Source organism: Bombina bombina, chromosome 3, assembly GCF_027579735.1.
Source record: "Bombina bombina isolate aBomBom1 chromosome 3, aBomBom1.pri, whole genome shotgun sequence".
NCBI classification, from domain to species: domain Eukaryota; kingdom Metazoa; phylum Chordata; class Amphibia; order Anura; family Bombinatoridae; genus Bombina; species Bombina bombina.
This window is the reverse complement of record NC_069501.1, coordinates 1005097740-1005118872: the sequence shown is the minus strand read 5'-3', so window position 1 is coordinate 1005118872 and position 21133 is coordinate 1005097740. Positions and strand designations below refer to the sequence as shown.

Below are 21133 nucleotides of genomic sequence, written 5' to 3'. Positions count from 1 at the left end.
AGCTGGAAAGCAGCTTCAACGTAAAAGGACAGCCTTCTTGAAATGTTTTACTGTTTACAAAGATAAATAATCCCTTTATTACATATTCCCTAGTTTTTCATAACCAACACTGTTATATTAATACACTTTTCACCTCTGTGATTACCTTATATCTAAGCCTCTGCAGACTGTCCCCTTATCTCAGTGCTTTTTACAAACTTGCATTTCAGCCAGTTAGTGCATGGCAGTGAGCACAATATAATTTAACTAGCACTATACAGCTGTGAAAAGCTAATAAAATGCACCGATATTCAATGCAGCCTTCAAGGGCTTAGAAATCAGCCTATGAGCCCACCTAGGTTAAGCCTTCAACAAAGAATACCAAGAGAACAAAGTAAATGTGTTGCTAAAAGTAAATTGGAAAGTTGTTTAAAATGACATGATGCCCTATCTGAATGAAAGTGAAAGTTACATGTTTACTTTTCTGTCCTTTTAAATAAACTTTAAGTAACAGCAGCAGAACATTTTTGTAATGGTGTTAAGATTGTCAAGAACAAAAGTGAAGCTTAAAATTGTTTGACACAGAACATTGCACATGTTCATTTGTTCTCATTAAAGGGACAGTCAACACTTACTTTAACATGTTTTTATATTGAAAATAACAAAACGGAGGTCCGCCTACACTATACCCCTCCTGCCTTGCTGCCTTGCTTCTGTCCTAATCAGCGGCGCTAACTACTCTAATACCCGGTAAATATGGATGCCGGACTCCCCCCACCATTACGTAGCTGCCTTCTTCTTCAACTGATAAGCAAATCAGAATCCAGGCATCGGACAGAAATTGCAAGCGCGTGCAATTTCAGTCCGAGGACTGGATTCTGATTTGCTTATCAGTTGAAGAAGAAGGCAGCTACGTAATGGTGGGGGGAGTCCGGCATCCATATTTACCGGGTATTAGAGTAGTTAGCGCCGCTGATTAGGACAGAAGCAAGGCGGCAAGGCAGGAGGGGTATAGTGTAGGCGGACCTCCGTTTTGTTATTTTCAATATAAAAACATGTTAAAGTAAGTGTTGACTGTCCCTTTAAAGGACCATTCGCTTATGTTTTTTTAAAATGTATACCAAAAATAAATGTCTAATGGATTCCATTAGTTAAAAAGAATAGTAGTTTGCAACCTGTGGTTTATTGTTATGCTTGCTATAGTCTTATATTGTACAGGGAAACTAGTTCCCATAATGGGTCAGATTATGAGTGGAGCGCAAACGTTTGCACCCGAGCAATAAGGGTTTATTGCCGGACTTTGTGCTCGTCAGGCTTACCACTGGTATTACAAGTTGAAAGTAAAAGCGATCGAATGAGCCCAATCGCAATTTACGCTAGAATGGTTACCGCAACTTCAGAGTTCTGGTTAACTGTATTTTGCAAAACAAAAAAGTTGCACAAAACACATAAAATACATTACAAAGTACAGTTACACTCATAATAATACCATCTAATAAAAATTATTTAAAAAAATATTGCACACAAAAGTTATAAAGGCTCAAAGATATGAGATCTAAAAACAAAAAAGGCAGACAAAGGCTTTAACAAAGGGATACATTACATACTGTACGTATACATGTCTAAAGATGTGTACATATGTATGTGTGTGTGTATATATATATATATATATATATATATATATATATATATATATATATATATATACACACATACACACATACACACATATACATAAATATATATATATACACACACACATATATATGCACATATAAACACATAAATACATATGAACACAGATATAGATATATATATATATAAGTGCATTGTAGCCCAGTTAAGCAGATGAAAACATGTAAAATCTTATTTATGCAATATTCATTTTTAATAAAGGTTTTAACTATGTATTTACTGTACATATTTCACACTCCAATGTTCTGCACATAGGGGAATATGTTGTATGTATTTTTAAATAGAAATTACTATATATATATATATATATATATATATATATATATATATATATATATATATATATGTATGGCAAATACATTTGAATGTGAAATATTCATATTGTCATGTTGGGTTAGCGCAAATGATATTCTAAGTTCAGCTTTTGCTCTTGTCGGGTTAGCCCAAGAGCGAAAAAGTTTACTTTCATCTCGTAATATGAGCGCAACCCGACAAGCGCAAAAAGCTTACTTCTGGCACAATTAATGCTTGAGCTGAAGTGTTAATTTGCATTCCACTCCTAATCTGGCCCAATATCAGGGGAAAAGGAGATTTATGATTTAAGATTTGAATCAATATACTTAAAGGGACACTAAACCCAAATGTTTTATTTCATAAATCAGATAGAGCATGCAATTTTAAGCAACTTTCTAATTTACTTCTATTATCAATTTTTATTTGTTCTCTTGCTATCTTTATTTGAAAAAGAAGGCATCTAAGCTAAGGAGCCAGCACATTTTGGGTTCAGAACCATGGACAGCACTTGTTTATTGGTGCTGTCCAATCAGCAAGGACAACCCAGGTTGTTCACCAAAAATGGGCCGGCATCTAAACTTACATTCTTGCTTTTCAAATAAACATACCTTGAGAATGAAGAAAATTTGATAATAGGAGTAAATTAGAAAGTTGCTTAAAATTGCATTCTCTATCTGTCACAAAAGAAAAATTTGGGTTCAGTGTCCCTTTAATTATGGACACTCCATAATGAATTAAATTAACCTCAAATGTTTTGGGTTTTATATATATATATATATATATATATATATATATATATATATATATATACACACACACACACATACATACTATATATATATATTATTTAGTAAGCTTAGATAGCGTCAAAGTAATCATGATTGTATTACTTTGGAATGAAAGCAAAATAAATATTGCAAGCGGACATTAATTGTTCTTCTGGGATGAAATGTACCCATGCTCTTTGTCATTAAATGGTTCAAAAGTCTCAGGAATAAAACAGGTCATCATTTGCAAATAGACATATATTATTTTTAAGGAGACAAAACAAGGAGTCAGCTAGGGACGAGAACAAGGAATAGGAGAATAAGCAGACGCTAGGAAGAGTACATCATGGAAAAACAGAAGGTACTACTGGAAAGCTGTCTGTGGATATCACATCTGCACAGCTAACTGCTATTTAGCATAGTTCCCAGACAGAATTTAACTCCCATTAAATTATCATCCAACCCTCTCTAGTACTGAACATAGAATAAAATAACGTTTGATGAAGATGCTCCATTTCACCATAGGCTTCCGCTGTGAGACCATCTATGCTTACAGGACACCTTCAGTAGAATGGTGTAACCAAACACTATTCAAGAGCGGGTGCAACATGACAGAGGACAGGACTACTTCAGACATACAGCTATTTAAAGGGACAGTCTATTTGAAAATGTTTATTGTTTAAAAAGATAATCCCTTTATTACCCATTCCCCAGTTTTGCATAACCAACACTGTTATATTAATATACTTTTTAGCTCTGTGATTACCTTGTATCCAAGTCTCTGCAAACTGCTGCTCCCTTATTTCAGTTCTCTTGACAGACCAGCGCTGTCTAGCTGTGAAAAACTGTCAAAATGCACTGAGATAAGAGGTGGCCTTCAAGGGTTTAGATTTCAACAAAGAATATCAAGAGAACAAAGCAAATTTGAAGGTAAAAGTAAATTGAAGAGTTGTTTAAAATTGCATGCCCTGAATCATGAAAGTTTATTCTTGACTAGACTGTCCCTTTAAGTAAAGTGAATATGATAAAGCTAAACGGTTATTCCAGTTATGTTTCAATATATTTTTATGAAAACTGGTAACCAGCAAGTTTACCTCAAGTAACATAAAAAAGCAATTAGAAAATGCTCTACCGTGTTAGAACATTTTAATAGTATACTATTGCTTGCATAGACTTGTATGTTTAACCTCCACAAAAGGAGCAACGAATACAAGCAGCTCCCGGTCACCATCTGTGTCTAGTTAAGGAGTGGAAACCTATTTTAGGGTAAAACGCATGGTTGTATGCAACAATGCAATAAGTATTAAAGCATTTCCACTGCACATTTATCTAAATAGAAATATCATTTTCTACCATAAGGGAGTGTACTTTTTATATACACTATTTAAAGACCCAGGTTGCTGTCCATCAAAAAAAGAGACTTGCAGGCTAATAGATCATCTAGATAATTAACTGGTAGGATTATATTTTAAGAAACTATAATTTATTTATTTTAATGTAAGCAATCATTTGGAGGCATGCAGAACTCTTTCAGATAATACATTACTTTGTTCTCATCCTTGCACAACATGGGCTCAGGATCCCATGTTTAGGATATTAAAAGAATTTTTATGAATTTCAGTATCTGGCCTCTATCAGAAACCGCTCTCCTCATCTCCAGATATAGATATAAAAGCACATACACTGTTCCGAACAGATCTATTTTCTATTCAGCTCTTCTTTTTTTTAACTAAGTTAGCCAGAAGGTAAGTAGATAATGTTTTCCCAGTTAAATTATGTAAGGTTTTATAATTGGTCTTAAGACTGGCTTTTACTTACCTTAAACAAAATTAGTTCTAATAGTCTCAAACGGAAATGCTGGAGGGATAAATTATAAGCAGCAGCTCTGAAGCTTCTCAGTCCCCCAGACTACAATAATAATTCTGTCCCATAAAGACAAATAAAGTACTACTCATCTGAAAGCTTCAATAAGTTGTCTTATTCTGTACTGAAAATTAAAAGGGCAGATCAACAAATAAAATGCTAATATAGGCCAGAGGAAAAGCTAAATAGAAAATGATAGGCTTGCCTGAATGTTTCAGAACATCTAGATTGTTTGTAAGAATGTATAGTTTGAAAGACTTTTTCTAAATAGCACTGACATTTGGGTTTCATGTCCCTTTAATTCTGTAGCTGGAAGTCTTTATAAATGATCATTCTGTTTCTTAAGGAAGATTGTAAAATGTAAAATTACAAATCCCTTTCAATTTATCAGAGTGCGGTAAGTGGTGAATCGGAGACCTATTGAGCTCACATGCATACAATCATCTTCTGTTTGTTGTTCTAATGACTTTCTGTAACGTAGAAAAATGTTCTTCATATTTTTTTCTTAGCCAGTTTCTTTAAGCAGCCCATATTTTACATATTTTATTTTTTTTCTTAGCCAATTTCTTTAAGCAGCCCATATTTTACATATTTTATTTTTTTTCTTAGCCAGTTTCTTTAAGCAGCCCATATTTTACATATTTTATTTTTTTCTTAGCCAGTTTCTTTAAGCAGCCCATATTTTACATATTTTATTTTTTTTCTTAGCCAATTCCTTTAAGCAGCCCATATTTTACATATTTTATTTTTTTTCTTAGCCAATTTCTTTAAGCAGCCCATATTTTACATATTTTATTTTTTTTCTTAGCCAATTTCTTTAAGCAGCCCATATTTTACATATTTTATTTTTTTTCTTAGCCAGTTTCTTTAAGCAGCCCATATTTTACATATTTTATTTTTTTCTTAGCCAGTTTCTTTAAGCAGCCCATATTTTACATATTTTATTTTTTTATTAGCCAGTTTCTTTAAGCAGCCCATATTTTACATATTTTATTTTTTTCTTAGCCAGTTTCTTTAAGCAGCCCATATTTTACATATTTTATTTTTTTTCTTAGCCAGTTTCTTTAAGCAGCCCATATTTTACATATTTTATTTTTTTTCTTAGCCAGTTTCTTTAAGCAGCCCATATTTTACATATTTTATTTTTTTCTTAGCCAGTTTCTTTAAGCAGCCCATATTTTACATATTTTATTTTTTTCTTAGCCAGTTTCTTTAAGCAGCCCATATTTTACATATTTTATTTTTTTCTTAGCCAGTTTCTTTAAGCAGCCCATATTTTACATATTTTATTTTTTTCTTAGCCAGTTTCTTTAAGCAGCCCATATTTTACATATTTTATTTTTTTCTTAGCCAGTTTCTTTAAGCAGCCCATATTTTACATATTTTATTTTTTTCTTAGCCAGTTTCTTTAAGCAGCCCATATTTTACATATTTTATTTTTTTTCTTAGCCAGTTTCTTTAAGCAGCCCATATTTTACATATTTTATTTTTTTCTTAGCCAGTTTCTTTAAGCAGCCCATATTTTACATATTTTATTTTTTTCTTAGCCAGTTTCTTTAAGCAGCCCATATTTTACATATTTTATTTTTTTTCTTAGCCAATTTCTTTAAGCAGCCCATATTTTACATTGAGTATTTGAGACTGCATCAGTAGTTTTACATGAAAAATAGAAGCAAACCATTTAAACGTCTGTGACCGTGGAAATCTCATACTGCAGAATTAAAGGAACATTATACTAAATGTTTAATGTACATCCAAACCTGAAAAGAATAAATAAAATGCTGTCATTTCAGATAGAGCATGCAGTTTTAAACAACTTTCTAATTTACTTCTATTATTAAATTTGCTTTAAGCTTAGGAGCGTGCATGTGTCTGAACCACTATATGGCAGCAGTGTTGCAACAATGTTATCCATTTGCAAGAGCACTAGAAGGCTGCTATGTAGTGCTACAGATGCATACCTAGGTATCACTTCAAGAAACAATACCATGGGAACAAAGCAATTTTGAGAATAGAAGTAAATTGGCAACTTTTTAAAATTGCTTGCACTGTCTGAACCACAAAATAACATTCTTGGGTTTAATATTTGTTCAAAGTAAAATAATTACATCTGCCTGGTCCAAGACACAACACCTAAGCACAAAGGACCATGCAGATTTCCCATGTTCTCATTTTTTAGATTACACAGCTGTAGAGTACAGACCACAACATGAACCACTTTAGAAAATCTCTAAAGAACAGGGAACATAAAAGCGAATGTCAACATCCATTTTGTTATTGCTTGAAAAACTATCATAGCTGTGAAACTTTCTGATGCTTGGGACCCTAAAGGTTGTGTACTTGCAAAAATTCTCATAACAGAGTCTGACAAACTGATGTTCGTTTCAATGTCACTTATATGAGCCCTTTAAGGAAAATGAGTGACTTTCAATAAAGGTGGTAAGTAAAAAGTACTGTAAAGAGATTCATTAATACATGGACTGTATGTTAGGGTATTGATATTCTAATGCTAGTTAAATTTAAAGGGACAGTCTACACCAGAATTTTTATTGTTTGAAAAGATAGATAATCCCTTTATTACCCATTCCCTAGTTTTGCATAACCAACACAGTTATATAAATACACTTTTTACCTCTGTGATTACCTTGTATCTAAGCCTCTGCAAACTGCCCCCTTATTTCAGTTCTTTTGACAGACATCCATTTTAGCCATTCAGAGCTTGCTCACTGGAACTCCATGTGCGCGAGCACAGTGTTATCTATATGACAAATGTGAACTAACACCCTCTAGTGGTGAAAAACTGTCAAAATGCCCTGAGAGAAGAGGCAGCCTTCAAGGGCTTAGAAATTAGCATATGAACCTCCTAGGTTTAGCTTTCAACTAAGAATACCAAGGGAACAAAGCAAAATTGGTGATAAAGTAAATTGGAAAATTGTTTAAAATTACATTCTCTATCTGAATCATGAAAGTTTATTTTGGACTAGACTGTCCCTTTAAACTTCATGAAGGAATATAAACAATGGCTTTGTCATTTTTACTGCCATCAATATATGGGTTTATATGTTTAACTGGTGTATTATGCTAAAAGACCATTAGAGCATGTCATTTTAAAGGGATAGTAACCCCACATATTTTTCTTTAACGATTCAGATAGAGCATGCAATTTTAAGCACATTTTTTAATTTACTCCTATTATCAATTTTTCTCTTGCTATTTATATTTGAAAAAGAAGGCATCTAAGCAAAGAAGACAGCCAATTTTTGGTTCAGCACACGGGAAAGCATTTAGCCACCAATCAGCAAGCACAACCCAGGTTGTGAACCAAAAATGGACTAGTTTCTAAACTTACATTATTGCTTTTCAAATAAAGATAGCAAGAGAATGAAGACAAACTGATAATAGGTGGCAGATTTATTAAATGTCGAACGGACATGATCCGCTGTAGCAGATCATGTCCGCCCGACATCGCTGAATGCCGACAGCATACTCAGTCGCCATTTAACATTGCACAATCAGTTCACAAGAACTGCTTGTGCAATGCTGCCGCCTTCAGATTCACAGCCAATCGGCCGCTAGCAGGGGGTGTCAATCAACCCAATTTGGCTGACTGCTGTACGCCACCTCAGAGGTGGCGTATGAGTTAAGGAGCAGCGGTCTTAAGACCGCTGCTTCTTAACTCCTGTTTCCAGCAAGCCTGAAGGCTCATGCGGAAACAGCTGCATTGGAGCCAATTCGGGCAATGGTAAATCGGCCACATAAATTAGAAAGTTGCTTAATATTGCATGCTCTATCTAAATCATGAAAGATAAAATTTGAGTTCAGTGTCCCTTTAAGTGTGTTTGTGTGCATCCCCTATGGTGAATAATTTGAAACATTCATTAGTCATAATAATTGGTGACGTTATTTGATCTTTGTAAACAAATGTTGAATATTTCTTAAACATTCACCATTTATTTTTGCTGAATTCAATTGAAAGTATATTTAAATCAAATATAATGTTCAGTTCCACATACATCAGCACTGAAATGCTGATTCTCCGACTTTAATATAAGATAGAGGGAATTAATATTAAAATGTAAACATTCGATTGTTGACATTCAATATCCACTTGTTACATTTGTATGACAGAACCAATGTCAACGGGAACAGTTGTTCTATATTTTGAATGTCACAAATGCAATATTTTCTCATTCTTGGCATCCATTAATCTTATGGCACCATTCACAGGCATATGTTAGCAGACACTATGATAAGCTGTCAAATCATGTGAGACAAGCAGACCCCTCTGGAGAGAGGTAGTATAGAATAAACAATTCTACATTTCCACTGAGAATCCTCAAGCAATTAGAGGACTTTTTAATTGAGTAAAATGTTACATTATTTAGTATGTTCACATTCTCCATACCTATTAGCAAAAAAACCCTAGAAAAATTAAAAAAAAAACACAAACAATATGCACTGTACAGATCTCCTTTGCTATTTTTATGGATAAATGACAAATCTATTCACATACCTCCCAATAATGTTAAAGGACCACACTGAAAGGGACACAAAAGTCAAAATGAAAGTTGTAAGCAATTTTTAACAACTTTTCAATTATCAAATTGTGCAGTCTATTTGTATGCACACTCTCAGAGGCACCAGCTCCTAATGAGCATATGAAATAGTTCACAGTGTATACATGAGTCAGTGATTGGCTGATAGCAGTCATATGACACAGGGCGAGAAACACATTTTGAAATTTGCAAGAAAAAATTTCTACTGCTCATTTTAAATTCAGAGCAATTACATTTGTGTTGTCTTCTTATACATGCATTGATTATGCTACTCTACTATAGTTAATGGTCCTTTAAAGGACTATTATATACTGTACTCGGAAAACAAATCCATAAAAGCATGCAATTGTAAGTCTATCAACCATAGACTAAGAACTTGTATGTCATTTTAAGACTATGGACCCTAGACTACTGTTGGTCCTGAGCAGAAAATGTGCTAGTTACATGACTCAGATGTGAAACTAGAACTGCTGATTGGATTCCTCCTTTGTGTTAGAATAGGGTCCATATTCTTAAAGGGACACTGAACCTACATTTTATCTTTCATGATTCAGATAGAGCAGTGATTTGCAACCTTTTTTTTTGTCGTGGCACACTTTTTTACCTTAAAAAATCCTGTGGCACATAACCATCCCAAAATTTTACAAAATCACACATTGTAGCCTAATACAGGATATATATATACAGTGTATATATATATATATATATATATATATATATATATATATATATATATATATATATATATATATATATATATATATATATATATATATACACACACACACACACACACTGTACTGTGCTGTCATGCCATGCCTCCTACAAACTATACATTACATATTGACATTCATTCACAAACAATCATAATGACATGGTTGTAAATTATGCCTGATGAGCCTGTCACATAACTACCAATATTTCAAAATTTGAAAGAGGGTCACCCCTGCACTGTTGTCAATCTGCCGCGGCACACCTGAGGATCTTTCACGGCACACTAGTGTGCCACGGCACACTGGTTGAAAAACACTGAGATAGAGCATGCAATTTTAAGCAACTTATTAATTTTTCTTTATCCTCATTTTTGGTTCACAACTTGGGTTGTCTCTGCTGATTGGTGGATAAATGCTGTCCAGTTTATCCGAACTAAAAATCAGCTGGCTCCTTAGCTTAGATGCCTTCTTTTTCAAATAAAGATAGCAAGAGAACGATGAAAAATTGTTAATAGGAGTAAATTAGAAAGTTGCTTAAAATTGCATGCCCTATTTGAATCATGAAAGAAAAAAAATTGGCTTTAGTGCCCCTTTAAAATTAGATTAGATTAGATTTGATTCGTTTTATTGTCATTGTACAAAGTAGGAAAACAGAGACAACGAAATTATATTTGAAAATCTAACCAATCCTATACACAGATAGTACTATAATGGTAAAACTAATAGATAGCAAAAAATTCAAGTGACTTGTGCAAAAAAAATTCTATACTGCAAAAATAAATACAATGCAAGTGTAATAAAGTGCAAAAAAAATCAGTTCCATACAAAAAAGTATATATATGTGTAAAAAAAAAAGTATAATAAAAAATTAGTCATCTTGCACACATATGTGTATATTTGCATTATATATATGATGTGAATCGTGAGTGTTTTATATGAATCACATGTGTATGTTATATTATATGTGTTATGTGAATGTAGAGTGAGGTGAGAAAGGACCATTAACAGGATAGTCAATAAATTAAATTAAAACCATTAATTTAGCACTTTCTTCATTATAATAAAAAAAAATCTAATCATCAGAAGGATAAAAATTAAAAAAGATATAGGCATAAAAGAGATTTTTAAAAGTTATTATTTAGCAATGAGTAATGGCTCTTGGAAAACAGAATTTATGCTTACCTGATAAATTACTTTCTCCAACGGTGTGTCCGGTCCACGGCGTCATCCATAACTTGTGGGAATATTCTCCTCCCCAACAGGAAATGGCAAAGAGCACAGCAAAAGCTGTCCATATAGTCCCTCCTAGGCTCCGCCCACCCCAGTCATTCGACCGACGGACAGGAGAAAAAAACAGGAGAAACTATAGGGTACCGTGGTGACTGTAGTTAAAGAAAGAAATTCATCAAACCTGATTAAAAAACAAGGGCGGGCCGTGGACCGGAAACACCGTTGGAGAAAGTAATTTATCAGGTAAGCATAAATTCTGTTTTCTCCAACATTGGTGTGTCCGGTCCACGGCGTCATCCATAACTTGTGGGAACCAATATCAAAGCTTTAGGACACGGATGAAGGGAGGGAGCCAATCAGGTTACCTAAACGGAAGGCACCACGGCTTGCAAAACCTTTCTCCCAAAAATAGCATCCGAAGAAGCAAAAGTATCAAATTTGTAGAATTTGGCAAAAGTGTGCAGGGAGACCAAGTCGCTGCCTTACATATCTGATCAACAGAAGCCTCGTTCTTGAAGGCCCATGTGGAAACCACAGCCCTAGTAGAGTGAGCTGTGATTCGTTCGGGAGGCTGCCGTTCGGCAGTCTCGTAAGCCAATCGGATGATGCTTTTCAGCCAAAAGGAAAGAGGTAGCAGTAGCTTTTTGACCTCTCATCTTTCCAGAATAAACGACAAACAGATAAGACGTTTGTCTGAAAACCTTTGTTGCTTCTAAATAGAACTTTAAAGCACGTACTACATCTAAATTATGTAACAAACGTTCCTTCTTTGAAACTGGATTCGGACACAAAGAAGGCACAACTATTTCCTGGTTAATATTTTTGTTGGAAACAACCTTTGGAAGGAAACCAGGTTTAGTACGCAAAACAACCTTATCTGAATGGAACACCAGATAGGGCGGAATACACTGCAGAGCAGATAACTCAGAAACTCTTCTAGCAGAAGAAATAGCAACCAAAAACAGAACTTTCCAAGATAACATCTTGATATCTATGGAATGTAGAGGTTCAAACGGAACCCCTTGAAGAACTGAAAGAACTAAATTCAGACTCCAGGGAGGAGTCAAAGGTCTGTAAACAGGCTTGATCCTGACCAAAGCCTGAACAAAAGCTTGAACATCTGGCACAGCTGCCAGTCGTTTGTGTAACAAGACTGATAAAGCAGAAATCTGTCCTTTAGAGAACTCGCTGATAATCCCTTATCCAAACCTTCTTGGAGAAAGGAAAGGATCCTAGGAATTTTAATCTTACTCCATGAGAATCCCTTGGATTCACACCAACAGATATCTTTTTTCCATATTTTATGGTAAATTTTTCTAGTTACAGGTTTTCTGGCTTGAACCAGAGTATCTATCAGAGAATCCGAAAACCCACGCTTAGATAAAATCAAGCGTTCAATTTCCAAGCCGTCAGCTGGAGAGAAACTAGATTTGGATGTTCGAATGGACCCTGTACTAGAAGATCCTGTCTCAAAGGTAGCTTCCATGGTGGAGCCGATGACATATTCACCAGGTCTGCATACCAAGTCCTGCGTGGCCACGCAGGAGCTATCAAAATCACCGAGGCCCTCTCCTGTTTGATCCTGGCTACCAGCCTGGGAATGAGAGGAAACGGTGGAAACACATAAGCTAGGTTGAAGGTCGAAGGCGCTACTAATGCATCCACTAGAGTCGCCTTGGGATCCCTGGATCTGGACCCGTAGCAAGTAACCTTGAAGTTCTGACGAGACGCCATTAGATCCATGTCTGGGATGCCCCATAATTGGGTCAACTGGACAAATATCTCCGGGTGGAGTTCTCACTCCCCCGGATGGAATGTCTGACGACTCAGATAATCCGCCTCCCAGTTTTCCACTCCTGTGATGTGGATCGCAGATAGGTGGCAGGAGTGATCCTCCGCCCATTTTATGATTTTGGTCGCTTCTCTCATCGCCAGGGAACTCCTTGTTCCCCCCTGATGGTTGATGTAAGCAACAGTCGTCATGTTGTCTGATTGGAATCTTATGAATCTGGCCTTTGCTAGTTGAGGCCAAGCCCTGAGAGTATTGAATATCGCTCTCAGTTCCAGATGTTTATCGGGAGAAGAGACTCTTCCCGAGACCATAGACCCTGAGCTTTCAGGGGGTCCCAGACCGCGCCCCAGCCCACTAGACTGGCGTCGGTCGTGACAATGACAAGTCTGTAAAGTCCCCATTCCACTGTTTCAGCATGCACAGTTGTAATGGTCTTAGATGAATTCGCGCAAAAGGAACTATGTCCATTGCTGCAACCATCAACCCTACTACTTCCATGCACTGAGCTATGGAAGGACATGGAACAGAGTGAAGAACTTGACAAGCGTTTAGAAGTTTTGACTTTCTGACATCTGTCAGGAAAATCTTCATTTCTAAAGAATCTATTATTGTCCCCAAGAAAGGAACTCTTGTCGACGGAGACAGGGAACTTTTTCTATGTTCACCTTCCACCCGTGAGATCTGAGAAAGGCCAGAACGATGTCTGTGTGAGCCTTTGCCTTTGACAGAGACGACGCTTGTATCAGAATGTCGTCCAAATAAGGTGCCACTGCAATGCCCCTTGGTCTTAGAACCGCTAGAAGGGACCCGAGTACCTTTGTGAAAATCCTTGGAGCAGTGGCTAGCCCGAATGGGAGAGCCACAAACTGGTAATGTTTGTTCAGAAAGGCGAACCTTAGGAACTGATGATGATCTTTGTGAATTGGAATATGTAGATACGCATCCTTTAGATCCACGGTAGTCATAAATTGACCCTCCTGGATTGTAGGTAAGATCGTTCAAATAGTTTCCATTTTGAACAATGGCACTCTTAGAAATTTGTTTAGAATCTTTAAATCCAGAATTGGTCTGAAGGTTCCCTCTTTTTTGGGAACTACAAACAGATTTGAGTAAAACCCCAGTCCTTGTTCCACAGTTGGAACTGGGTGTATCACTCCCATTTTTAACAGGTCTTCTACACAATGTAAGAATGCCTGCCTCTTTATTTGTTTTGAAGATAAGTGAGACATGTGGAACCTTCCCCTTGGGGGTAGTTCCTTGAATTCCAGAAGATAACCCTGAGAAACTATTTCTAGTGCCCAGGGATCCTGAACATCTCTTGCCCAAGCCTGAGCGAAGAGAGAGTCTGCCCCCTACTAGATCCGGTCCCGGATCGGGGGCTACTCCTTCATGCTGTTTTGGTATCAGCAGCAGGCTTCTTGGCCTGCTTACCCTTGTTCCAGCCTTGCATCGGTTTCCAAGCTGGTTTGGTTTGTGAAGCATTGCCCTCTTGTCTAGAGGCTGCAGAGTTGGAGGCCGGTCCGTTCCTGAAATTGCGAAAGGAACGAAAATTAGACTTATTCTTGGCCTTGAAAGGCCTATCTTGTGGGAGGGCATGGCCCTTACCCCCAGTGATGTCTGAGATAATCTCTTTCAATTCTGGCCCAAAAAGGGTTTTGCCCTTGAAAGGGATATTAAGCAATTTTGTCTTGGAAGATACATCCGCTGACCAAGACTTTAGCCAGAGCGCTCTGCGCGCCACAATTTCAAATCCTGAATTTTTCGCAGCTAATCTAGCTAACTGCAAAGCGGCATCTAAAATAAAGGAATTAGCTAACTTAAGTGCATGAATTCTGTCCATAACCTCCTCATACGGAGTCTCTCTACTGAGCGACTTTTCTAGTTCCTCGAACCAGAACCACGCTGCTGTAGTGACAGGAATAATGCACGAAATAGGTTGCAGGAGGTAACCTTGCTGTACAAAAATCTTTTTAAGCAAACCCTCCAATTTTTTATCCATAGGATCTTTGAAAGCACAATTATCCTCGATAGGAATAGTAGTGCGCTTGGCTAGTGTAGAAACTGCCCCCTCGACCTTAGGGACTGTCTGCCATAAGTCCTTTCTGGGGTCGACCATAGGAAATAATTTCTTAAATATAGGAGGGGGGACAAAGGGTATACCAGGCTTTTCCCACTCCTTATTCACTATGTCCGCCACCCGCTTGGGTATAGGAAAAGCGTCGGGGTGCACCAGAACCTCTAGGAACTTGTCCATCTTGCACAATTTTTCTGGAATGACCAGGTTGTCACAATCATCCAGAGTAGATAGCACCTCCTTAAGCAGTGCGCGGAGATGCTCTAATTTAAATTTAAATGTCACAACATCAGGTTCTGCCTGTTGAGAAATTCTACCTGAATCAGAAATTTCCCCATCTGACAAAACCTCCCTCATGGCCACTTCAGATTGGTGTGAGGGTATGACAGAGTAATTATCATCAGCGCCCTCCTGCTCTACAGCGTTTAAAACAGAGCAATCGCGCTTTCTCTGAAATGCAGGCATTTTGGATAAAATATTTGCTATGGAGTTATCCATTACTGCCGTCAATTGTTGCATAGTAACAAGCATTGGCGCGCTAGAAGTACTAGGGGTCGCCTGCGCGGGCATAACTGGTATAGACACAGAAGGAGATGATGTAGAACTATGTCTACTCCCTTCATCTGATGAATCATCTTGGGCAACATTACTATCTGTGGCAGTACTGTCCTTACTTTGTTTGGACGCTATGGCACAATTATCACACAATTTTGAAGGGGGAGACACATTGGCTTCCATACATACAGAACATAGTTTATCTGAAGGCACAGACATGTTAAACAGGCTTAAACTTGTCAATAAAGTACAAAAACCGTTTTAAAATAAAAACGTTACTGTCTCTTTAAATTTTAAACAGGGCACACTTTTTTACTGAATATGTGAAAAACTATGAAGGAATTGTTCAATCTTAACCAAATTTTCACCACAGTGTTTTAAAGCACTCAAAGCATTGCACCCCAGACCTTTAACCCTTAAAATGACAAAACCGGAGCCGTTTATAGTTTCAACCCCTCTACAGTCCCAGCTACAGCCTTTGCTGCGACTTTACCAAACCCAGGGGGTATACGATACCAAATTAAGTCTTCTAGGGACCTTTTCAACTACTTCCAGACCCATACACATGCAGCTGCATGTCCTGCTCTCAAAAGTAACTGCGCAGTAATTGCGCGAAAATTAGGCTCTGCCTACTACAAAGAAGGCCCTTCCTGACTGGGAAGGTGTCTAAGCCAGTGCCTGCCGTGAAAATAACTTCCCCAAAGTTATAAAGTGTGAATTTTAACCTCAAGCTGTATAAAATGCCCAAATAAAGCAATCGATCTAGCCCATAAAAGTGTCTACCAGTTTTATAGCCCATATTAAGCCCTTTATTCTGTTTGAGACTAAGAAAATGGCTTACCGGTCCCCATGAGGGGAAAAATGACAGCCTTCCAGCATTACACAGTCTTGTTAGAAATATGGCTAGTCATACCTTAAGCAGAGAAGTCTGCTAACTGTTTCCCCCAACTGAAGTTATCTCATCTCAACAGTCCTATGTGGAAACAGCAAACGATTTTAGTTACTGCTGCTAAAATCATATTCCTCTCACAAACAGAACTCTTCATCTTTTTCTGTTTCAGAGTAAATAGTACATACCAGCACTATTTTAAAATAACAAACTCTTGATAGTAGAATAAAAAACTACAACTAAACACCACATACTCTTCACCATCTCCGTGGAGATGTTGCCTGTGCAACGGCAAAGAGAATGACTGGGGTGGGCGGAGCCTAGGAGGGACTATATGGACAGCTTTTGCTGTGCTCTTTGCCATTTCCTGTTGGGGAGGAGAATATTCCAATGTTGGAGAAAGAAACTATTCCGAAACCTAGCAGTTTTTCCTTTTAAGCTTCTATAATTACATGCTTTAATGTTTTTTTAGCATAATAAAATACACCAGTTAAACATATAAACCCATATATTGATGGCAGTAAAAATTAAAAAGCCATTGTCTGTTTAAATTTCTTCATTATTATTATTATTTTTATTATTCTTTATTTGTAAAGCGCCGACAGATTCCGCAGCGCTGTCCATGGGTACAAGGATAACAGTACAATGGAGAAACAATACAATAAAAGACAAAATTTTACAGACAAATACAGGGGGTTTAATTAGTATTAGGATATTAATACCCTAACATACAGTCCATGTTTTAATGAATCCAGGGGTCAGAGTTCCTGCACTACTTCTGCCGGAGGAACTAAGTTCCCTCTGGACAGAGAACAGAAACACTTCAGTAAACATTGCTGCTGCAAGTGGGAGGAGCTGGAGCACAGTCTGGATAGAGGGATAGTGAGATCCTTTAGTAAAGGGCAGTAACACTTTCTATAATACACTAAATGCAAGCCTGTCAGCGTTCTGTGAGATCACCCCCAAAATGTGTGGAACACATGGTGGTTACATTTCTGTGTGGCTTGCTCTGAGGTTACTTAGCTCCCCTCAGCAGAACTAGGACTATTGCTCCTTAAGTGGGTGAAACTCTCTGACAGAGGAGGATTCTCAGGCCCAAAGGCAACAATTTAATACTTCATTGGATTGAATTTGCTTTCATTAATCAAAGTGTATAGATTATATACATATAAATACAGTGTGTGTGTGTGTGTGTAAGTGTGTGTATAAAACAATATTAATTGTGAGGGGGTGGAAGTCTTGGTGAGTTCCCACACTTTTTCTTGCAGCACTTGACCCCTGAATGAATCTCTTTACAGTACTTTCTACTTACCACCTTTATTGAAAGTCTCTTTTTGTTGAAGAAGCTATAGAGATTATTACCATTTGTTCTAGTGTTGCTTTTTTGAGGAAATGCTTTCAGCTTTCAGTTGCTAAGTATGCAATACGCATGTAAGTAATCGCCTTTTAACTACAGTAGCATGTCCTAGTCAACAGATGCAAATAAAAAGGCAATGCAATAAGAGTAGAAGAATTTCAAAGTAGATTTTTTCTAATGAATTTAAAAGTTATTTCCATTTTCCCTGCCCCTTTTATCATGTGTAAGTCATCAGCCAATCACTACACGCATATACGCTTGCATATACTCAGTAAAAGCTGGTGCCTCAGAAAGTGTGCATATAAAGGATTTCGCATATTTTGATAATGGAAGTACTTTTTTTTAATTGCATGCTCTATTAAGTTTAACCGTGACTTTAGTGGCTATTTGAGTTTTAAATCAATAATTAGACTTTAAATGCATAAATGTAATTTCCTATATAAATAAATAAATTTGTTATAACAAATGCCTGTTGGGTCCCAGATTGATCATGTCACCTCTTAAATTAGATTACCAGTCTGTTAGCACGTATCAGCCTAACTTTACATGTGTATTCTTGCCCTTGTGTGAAACATTTCTGTCCAGACAATGATTCATATATACATTTATACATCTATACATCTATACATTTATACATTTAAAATACCCAAATGTCTGGCATAGCAATAAACTGCAACAGCTGCAAGACCTCCAGCAAATATCCTCATGCTCTAGTAAGTGAAGCTGTGACTTCCACAAGAATAAAATCTCCCTACCCCCTTAAAAAAATTGTATACTGTTTACTTGACTCTATTACAGGAATTTTATAATAACAGGGTTCAAAGTTAACAATAAGTTGCACAATAGTTAATGATTTTCATATTTCTGCACAAAAAAAGCTAGTTCCAAGAATAGTTTGGCAGAGAAAATAGTTTGTAATTTTTTTAAATTGCCTATTTATTACAGCTCATATTAAAGTTATCATTTTGTTATTAACTCCTTTACCTCTGCATGCAATCTCTTAAACATACATTAATAGTGCATATGTCTATATATATATATATATATATATATATATATATATATATATATATATATACACACACACACACACATATATATATATATAAATACACATACAGTATATATATATACACATACATACTGTATACAGACACATACATACTGTACATACACACACACACACATATATATATGTGGCAGCAACCTGCTTTGTAGTGCTCCAGATCCCTACCTAGGTATCTCTTCAACGCAAAATATCATGGGATGAAGCTAATTTGATAGAAGTAAATTGAAAACTTTTTTTTAAATGGCATGCTCTGTCTGAATCAAAAAATATTTTTGGGGGTTTCATATCCCATTAACCACACCCACTGCTAACAGGTGCATAGATAAGCATTGTGCCACCTTTGTCAAAAATCAGTTTGTGAAATGTCTGTCCTACTAGATCTGCTCCAGTCAACTGTAGGTGCTATAACTGGGAAGAGGCCCATCACTCACTGTATGTAGTCCCATACTCCTGTAAATCCATTTAGCTGGAAAAATACGCTTACCTGGACACCAGATCCAATTTCCAAGTCAATCGAGTTCTGGAAACCTTTTAGAACACAAACTGAAAGTGCCTCCCCCTTAACCAGTGTGAGTAGTAGTAAGTAATTGAAGGCAGAAATGTGTGTGCTTCCTGGCACTCAGCACTGCGTGCTATGGCCTCCCTCTACAAGTTGCTATGTTACATTGCTACCCACTGCAACCACATGGAAAGGCGCCATGTGTTATCTAAAGAAATCAAGGAAAGATGCCAGTTTGATAATAGAAGTAAATTGGATTATTTATTTTTAAATGTGGACACTCTATCTTTACCATAAATGTTTAATTATGACTTCCATGTCCCTTTAGGATGACATTATGCTGATATAATATAATGTCCCATATACACAGCTTTTTTTCATGTGTAAGCACCTGTCATGGTTGAGTATATATTTCTTACCTGTTCTATGTAAAAAAAAATATTGTACCCTATTGTATCAATGCGAGAAATCTCAATGTATCCTTCCTGGTAAAATATTTTATAAATAAATAAAATAAATATATTTATCCGAGTGCTGCAGTATAATGGACATTACACAAAGGATTAGATACAGTAAAATTTCATAATCAACAATTGCATAATAAAAAAGACAATGAAATAGTAATTAATATAAATTTTAAATTAGAAGTAGATTTTATTTGGACGATTTTCAACATTTACTTAAAGGGACAGTGTATACCAAAATTGTTATTGTTTAAAAAGATGGATAATGCCTTTACTACCCATTCCCCAGCTTTGCACAACCAACATTGTTATATTAATATTCTTTATAACATTTAAACCTCTAAATTTTTGTCAGTTTCTAAGCCACTTCAGACAACCTCTTATCACATGTATTTTTATTAGCTTTTCACAACAAGACAAGGCTAGTTCATGTTTGCCACATATATAACATTGTGCTCACCCCTGTGGAGTTGTGGCTGACACTGCACTAATTGGCTAAAATGCAAGTCAATAGATAATAAATAAACAGCCATGTGATCAGGGGCTGTCAGAAGAGGCTTAGATACAAAGTAATCACAGAGGTTAAAAGAATATTAATTTAAAACCATGTCAGCTGTGCACAACTGGGGAATGGGTAATAAAGGGATTATCTATCTTTTTAAACAAAAATAATCGAGTTGACTGTCCCTTTAAATTTGCCAAATCTCTGTATCATGTGGCATGCACCAACAGCCAATCACAGACTTATATAAGTATACACTGTGAACTCTTCCACATGCTCAGTAGTAGCTGGAGTCTCAGAAAGTCTACATATAAAAAGGCTATGCACAATTTCATAATAGAAGACTCTTAACATTGGATGCTCTATCTGAATCATGAAAGATTAATTTTGTTCCTTTAAAAATACAAAGAACCTGTTGTTAAACAGAACAAGAACTTCTGGTGCTGGAGACATCTGCCCAGATCATCAGTACGGCATTCCTGGCTGTGAAGCAGTACTGCTACGCGGTTTTCACAAGTAAAGGACAGCACTGTCAATCAGACTTGCAGACATTACCACACTTGTTTTGGAAAATGAATTACAGTTTACTGTGAATATAACTCTGCAAATGGTCATATAAGGCATGCTTGACTTTCTGAAACATTTTAAAGTTATTTCTCAATGCCACATAATAGTGGTATGTAACAGTTTCCTTTAAATTAACTCTTCTAGAATTACATTTCTTAATGAGATGATATTGTAAATGAAAGTAAAAATATATATCTTAGTGTCAGGTTTTTTTAGTTTTATTTGCTTTATACACAATCTAAATTGTCTAAAGAGTGCAAACTCTATG

The 21133-nt window shown here is 36.3% G+C and overlaps 1 protein-coding gene across 1 annotated transcript in view; it reads right to left on the bottom strand.

Moving 5' to 3' along the window:
• LRP1 (LDL receptor related protein 1) overlaps positions 1 to 21133 on the bottom strand; it is a 595167-nt gene that overhangs the window by 403080 nt on the left and 170954 nt on the right.